The sequence below is a fragment of the Amaranthus tricolor genome, chromosome 5, assembly GCF_026212465.1.
Source record: "Amaranthus tricolor cultivar Red isolate AtriRed21 chromosome 5, ASM2621246v1, whole genome shotgun sequence".
Classification (NCBI taxonomy): Eukaryota; Viridiplantae; Streptophyta; class Magnoliopsida; order Caryophyllales; family Amaranthaceae; genus Amaranthus; species Amaranthus tricolor.
This window is the reverse complement of record NC_080051.1, coordinates 24,824,714-24,833,143: the sequence shown is the minus strand read 5'-3', so window position 1 is coordinate 24,833,143 and position 8,430 is coordinate 24,824,714.

Here is an 8,430-nt window from a genome sequence, read left to right as displayed (position 1 = left end):
TGAGCCATCGAATATTCCGTCTTCTCAGCCTGCACAACCTGATTATGATGCCATCATTCAACAAAGGTTTGCGGATTTAGAAGCACAGCAAATGAAGTTCAACAATCGATTATGGCAAACAGTACGAATGGAAAATGCTCAGACTGCCTATGAGACTCATCAAAGGCTGACTACACAAATCCAAAGAGAACGAGAACTCTTTTTGTTTTATATAAAATATGTCCCAGCTCTTTATTTTTATTTATTTGTTTTATGTGTATAAAGTTTTATCTTAATATTACAACAAATATAATATATATATATATATATATATATATATATATATATATATATATATATATATATATATATATATGTATATATATATATATGTATGTATATATATATATATATATATATATATATATATATATATGTATATATATATATGTATATATATATATATATATATATATATGTATATATATATATATATGTATATGTATATATATATATATATATATATGTATATATATATATATATGTATATACATATATATATATATATACATATATATATATATATATATATACATATATATATATATATATACATATATATATATATATATACATATATATATATATATATACATATATATATATATATATATACATATATATATATACATATATATATATATATATAAACAGTAACTGTCACAAAAAAATACAAATCCAAAGTAATACGTTTTTCTGAAAAAAATAACACCTTTTTATATAAAAAGTAACACCTTTTTATATATGTATATATATATATATATATATATATATATATATATGTATATATATATATATGTATATGTATATATATATATATATATGTATATATGTATATATATATATATATATATATATGTATATATATATATATATATGTATATATATATATATATATATGTATATATATATATATATGTATATATATGTATATATATATATATATGTATATATATATATATATAATATATATATATATGTATATATATATATACATATATATATATATATATATATATATATATATATATATATATATATATATATATATATATATATATATATATATATACATATATATATATACATATATATATATATATATATATATATATAATGCGAAATGAAAATTCTGCTTGTACTGGCGACCACATGGCGACGAACAAATGGTCACCCATGTCAAGCGACGGAATGGCTAGGAACATGTTGTCGCCCAGGTGGCGACGGGGAGGTGGTCGCCTAATACTGACGAGAGATTTGGCGAGGAGAGTTTTCGTTGCCATGTCAGATTGCTTTTGGCGAGGGGCGGTCATCGCCAAGTGGTCGCCCCATGGTATCTGAAAATTTGGCGAGGGCAAGGCGTCCAATTTTAATTTAGCGACAAACGAAAAGGCGACCGCCCTAGTTCCCGTTGCCCGACCCATTTTTTGACCATTTAACTATCAAAGGGCGACGCAATGTGTTGTCGCAATTTGTTATTTCTTTTGTAGTGCAATCCAGCAACAGCACTATAAATATGATATTTCACCGACCTAATTTTCCAAATCGAGGGTTTTCACTCATTGCAGTAGCAGAGTTACTTGAAGATTTCCAGGGCAATTGATGTCTATAGGTTTATATAATGGCATCTACATGGTTTTCTTGATTTGAAAAAGACATATAATAACGTACCAAATGAAGTATTCTCATGGCAAATCACAAAGAGGGGTACTTTTGGAAATTACACAAGTTGTTTAATATTACACAAGTTATATATATATATATATGTATTTAGATTTAATAGAAATGTTGGGAAATAAATATGTTCGATAGAATGGAGGGAAAATAATCCCCAATCGCAATTGGACTTTACCAAGATTTTGTTAGGCCGTGACACATAATTTCACCCTGGCCCACTCGTGTGGACGGGGGACACCCGTGGACTGTGGGCTCGGGCGCACAAACCCACGAGTTAAGAGCGTTGACTTGCACATACACTTGGTGAGGTTTATTGTTTTCCAAAAACATATAGTAGTAGGAAGATTAGCCCACCCAATTTATATGTAAGTCCACAACCCACTATTTTATCGATGTGAGATCTTGTCTCACATGTGAATTATTTCCAATAGTTTTGATTCAAAACCCTTTTTTGATTATGCAATTGTTTTAAGGAGATGTGCATTGGTGGATGTTTTTTTTTGAACAGCAATGGTGGATGTTATTTTCTAATTATATATTTTTAGGAGTTAGGACTAGTGAAGGGTAAATGTTAAGTTAGTTTGTTGGTGACAAAGTCTAAATCACGAGGGTTTAAATTAAGTTGGAGTGCTGCTAAATACATTGTCAGTTTAGCACAAATGGCATAAATAGAGGCGCTTAGAACCATCTTCTAGAGTAGTGAGGTATTCACAATGTTCTTAACTCATAGGATTAAGATTAGATGGGAAAAATTAAAAGCAACAATTCAGATATTATTTGATTGAGGTGTACTCTTAACGCTTACGACTATGGTTTATTATTAGACATTGACTAGACCAACACTATTATGGTTTATTATTAGACATTCACTAGACCAACACTACTATATGTGTCAAAATATTGAGCTTCTAGAATGAATTACAATAGATAAATAGGAGTAACTAAAATGTAGATGATTGGATGAATGAGTGAGCATACTTTGAAGAACAATATTTAACAAAAAGACATGAGAAACTGTTTATATGTAGTAGATATAAAAGATAACATGAAAGAGAATCCATTAATGTGGTTTGGTAATGTACAATAACTAAGTGTTAGCTAGGGAGTCGACGAGGAGGATAAAAATTGATATTTAGAATTTTAAAATGAGTTGAAAACCAATATTAAAAGATAACATAGAGAGCAAGAGTGGAAAAGCATATGCAGAAATGCAATATATAATCAAAATAAATGGTGAAAGAGAATCCAAGCAGACAAGGAGGATAAGTAACCTCAGTTTTTTAAAAAGGCTTTGACAATATTATCATTATTGTTGCTCAATTACCAATGTCTCCAAGCTTCTAATTTGGTAAGATATTTTGAGGTTAATAAGGTGTCTCTAAGAATACTTTTTTTCCAAATTAATCATTGTTTTTTAATCAGAAGTAAGATAGAAAATCTTTACGACAAAGAGTGAGGAATTAATCATTCTTGTAGGTAATGAGAATCACATCGTTGTCATAAAAGTAAAAGGAAAAGTCTTCAGAGACTAGGCTACCAAAGATTTTCATTATTACTCGTTTTACTTATTTTTACGGCTCGTTTAGTTGTCAGTGTTAAATGGTGGGATTGATAATGGAAAGTTAGTGTCATTATGGTTGGAATTTCTAATGAGAAGTTTAATGTACATTCTTATTCCACTTCAGTTATCTTATTTTTTGTTCACATAATTCATCCCAATGCCTTATCATCGAAGATATGAAGTTAAATGATAATGAAAACTTATGAACAAAAACCTTTTACTAATCGAAGTTTTATTATCATGGAAGTGACATAGTAAATAGACTTGTCTAGCCGTGACACACTCTCATTCGAAATTGCTTTTTTGAAGTACTCATCCTAAGAAGGATAGGCCAAAATACATTGGCCAACAAAGCCAAAACAAATACCAAATACCAACCCAATTGAACTATCAAAAGCTCTACAACAACTGTGTCAACTTGTACTATTACTAGCTCTATACACGAGTATATAAGTGCAACTCTTACAAATTGTTCTATACAGATTGTAATTAATCATTTTCTTTTTGTTTCCAAACAAAATTACATGAAACAAAAATAAGCAAACAAATTTATATAACCACTAATATAATTTATGTTCATCACCTTGCGCTAATATATAAGGAAGAAATGGTTGAACATTACGTTGCCAAAACATTAAAATACCGAAACAAAGTGTTTCTCAAAGCATCCGTTTGGTAAATGTGCTTTCCATCAACATCCTGGTTGATTTTTTACTTGTCGTTCCTTCGTCAAACTATAAAAAATATTGACTTTTAAGTTAAAACTATGAATATTTTTTGAGTTTTTTTTTCTTTGGATTTTGTTTTTTACTAATTTTTTCTCGAATAAATAGTTAACTGTAGTTAACTAAATTTTATCAAAAATATTTATAATAGTTGACTTATACAAAGGTTTGTGGCCTAGGGTTATACGTAAATCTTAAAATAAGTTTAGATATTTAGTTATATTTGATCTGTTTTTTTTTAATTAAGCTACTACGTATCTCATAGGCGATTTTATCATAAATTTATTTTCTGGATATGTTCCGCGCAACGACTTAAGTAGGTTTTAGTGGTTTAATAAGACTAAAATACTACTTTACAAAAAATGTCACCATTCAATAAGATAGCACTTTGATTAGCGTTTAGTGGTACAGTGAAAGTGACAATTTTCATAACGTTACAATATCTCACAGATAGACAACTAAATATGTAACAAATACAAATATACAGCTATAACTATAAAAAATTATTACAACTATTCAGATAGATAATATCTATTCAGACAACTAACTTGAGCTAAACAAACCCTATATTTTCTTTGCAAAAAAATTATTACCTTTCACCTACGTAAAACTATAAAAAGATCTAATTATCATTCCTTAAACAAAACTAAGCTTAAAATACAAAATTTATGCAACACAACATTTTTTAATTGTCTTGTACTTAATTTTTAATATTTATTTTATGTATCTATTGGATTTTTATATATTGCCGGTTCAACCGGTATTGGTCGGGTTCACATATCATATAAGTCAGAACTAAGCAACTTATCACTATAATTATGATAAACTAAACTATTTTCTTTCCTAAGAAACAATTAATTTAATTATGAATTTTTATATTCTCATAATCTATAGTAAGTCATAACATACTCCTATTAATTAATATCTTGGAATAAGTCGGTAAGCTGCGTACATGTTTGGTGTACGTGATATTATTGGTTATTCATCGCAAGTATTTTTTTCTTTTTTCCTTTTATCTTTCGAGATGAGCATCCATACATATTTAACTGTGCTCAATTAATTGTGATAACTTTGACGGTTTGACCAAATTAAAGCCTTAGAAATTGTCATCAACCATACGGTACAGGTATTGAAGATTTTGTGTTCGATTCTCAACTATTCCTCGTCTTTATCTATAATTTATTATGTAATAAGAATTTATAGTGGTTTTTTTGGATTATAATTTACAAAGTAAGATGAGGGTAGGAGTTAGATGAGAATCGAACGATCTTGGCTATGAAAAATAATACTTGCTCCAATTGAGACAAATATACTACTTTAACTCCATTCGATGACCTAACTTGTAGAATTTAATAACAAGTCATGTACTTAATTTCTTGTAGTAATATACTCTCACTGTTTCACAATATTGATTATATTTGACTTTTAAGATAGTTTTTAAGTATAATTCAAGTCTTATGTCTATATTTACATTTTATAAAAACAATTATGATTGATTATATAAAAATTATATATATTAAGATGTATCTAATAAAATTTTAGATATTCATATTTTATGTTTTATATTCATTATGAAATCATATTTAAATATTTCAAACGTGACATTTTATTGAAGGCACTACCTCTAATAAATCATCATGTTATTCTTCGTGGAAATTAATTTTCCAATAATTTTTCATTTTAGTTAGTAATGTTTTATCTATGATTTTCTTTACATTTTTTTTTTGATTAAGTGTATTGTTCAATATCTTAGTATATTGCCCTCACTTTTTCGTCATTCCCATAATGGTAAAGGACAATGATAAATACGGAGTATAAGAACATTAAATTATTCATTACAATGATAGGGAGATATTGGGACTTGGGTAGTAATTGAAAGATTATGGACTTCGACGTTATTTCAAAATTACTAAATATTATTAGGAATATAATTAAATAGATAATAAGTATAAGTATTTTTATTTAATACGTAAGTGCTAGTTTTCAAGAAACCAACTCAACCAAAAGTTTAAACTGATAATTGAGGCTCCAGAATATGTTGTATACTCTAACACGCCCCCTCACATAAGAGCCCTTTGGGCTAGAAGTGTGAATGCGAATAGGCGCTTAATATTTCCGCTTTAAATGAAGAGTGGTTGAGATTCGAACATGTGACCTCTTGTCACGTTGGCTCTGATATCATGTTAAAGAATTAACTCAACCATCAGCTTAAGCTTATGATTGAAGCCCCAGAATATGTTAAATACTCTAACACTCGTGCTTCAATCAGATTGGATGAACGATTTAATTGATATATTTCTAAAGGTCACACCTAGAAGTTGATACAAAAATACGGAAGTATTATACATATTAGATGCTCTAAATTGGAGGTTACATTAAGAAGATAATGAATTGATTTTTGGGTTTATGCTCATGAGTAGTAGATTTTATAATAATGCAGGATACTGAATTAATGATTAATGATTATGGTATGACTAAGTAAAATTCAAAATCTACATAATCAAAAGGATTATGGTGAGAGTACTTTTGCATTAGATGTTGTTCATCAGATCAATTGGTCGATGAATGTAGCGTATTAAGATACAATGTAATTTAAAAGGGTTTTGACTCACATATTATTTCATATGCAAAATAGGTTTAATCATAATTAAGATAACTTAATCATCATCGTTATAGAGTATTTATGGGATGCAAAAAAATTTATTTTGTTCCATACACATCTTATTTGTTGACAAAAGTGTATTAGACATATTTTTTACAATCATCATCCTGGTATTAATTTACCTCAAATAATCTTAAAAACGAAAATTGAAGGGATTTTTTTTCTATCGTACTAGCATATATGAGTCAGCCTTGCTTTTTTACTTTGGATCGGAATCACACATTTAAAGTATGATTGCGGTTTTCAAATAATATATAAAGTTTATATTAATTGTTTGCATGAAATCGATATTTTAGGTGTTAAAAATAAAAATTATCTAAATTTTTGCCAATCATAATTAGTATAGTAATCCTACATTAATTTCTCTTCCAAAATTTTTATGATTAAAATACTAATTTTATATATGGTTGAAGATGCCTAATTGATATCTAGGGTTCTCCTAACACATAATTTTAACCTACCCTCTCAATTAGATGATGTAATGCACAAAAAAATAAGTTCAGAATTTAACGAGAAAACAAATCATGCTACCTATAATAATCTCAAACACTAATGAGAAATAAATTGGCTTCTAAATATAGCGAAAATCAGGTTTTATCTGAATAGTTGACAGCAAGCATAATACTGCTTTTCTTAGTAGAAACATGAGTTTGATTCTCGTTGTCTCAATTTCTAATCTCCTCATGTTCATCCCTTCCCTTAGCTTACCCTATACTCTCGATAATAAATAACTAGTTTTAAAGTAATCGATTAAGTTCATCATTTTAATCATTGGAAAAAGATAATTTATTTGGTGTTGGTTGCAAGTTCAACCCACCTAGCCCATTCTCCCATTCAAATTACGAAAAAAAAACAAAGCTTTTGAAAGTGAAATAAGTGGATTCTCCTAGACCAATATTAAGCAAGATGTTATGGAGAAAGATCACATATTATTATCATATCAATTGAAAATCCCTTTATGTATCTTTCAAAGTATAATAATAATAATTATAATAATCATAATAAGAAAATTTGGCATTTATAGCATTCAAAGAGAACATAAGAAGAAACCTTGGAAACACGAAATATTACAATAATATTAATAATAATAATAATAAGATATGACAATATTCAATCCAAACAAATTCCTTCGTGGACCAGGCACTTGATCTTAATAAATACTCCTAAAATATTGCATGATTTACAAGGGCTCTACCTTTTTTTGATTTCATGATGATTTCAAAAGGATGAAAAATAAATCTTATCTTATACTTCCTCTGTTCTCTAATGTTTTTCCCATTTAGAATATTATTTCTTAACAAAAGAAAATTTTAATTAATATTTTTAACACATGTTTAGAAGATAAATTATATCCATTTGAGATCTCGTTAGATTCATTTAAAAATTTGCTTTGAAAACTATGCAAAAAGTAAACAAGAATAACAAAAAAGAACGGAAGAAGTATTATGTTATATTATGAATTTATTATAGCGGATTTTGGAAAAAAATTGGTAAAAATACAAGTAACTAGTAATATAGAAAAGTACAATTTAAAAATACATATACATACAAAATTATAAATATATCAAAATGTATACATATATCCTACTTATACTACAAATAAATATAGTAATGATACTTCAACTATAGTGCATGAATGGGGCACCACACATAGATAGATGGTATTTTGTCACTATTGCTTCATGTATGGTCATCTACTTGCATTGTTTGGTTGATGGGGAAGTTCTTTAAGCCAATAATGAGACATGAAAGATTTTGTTTAATTT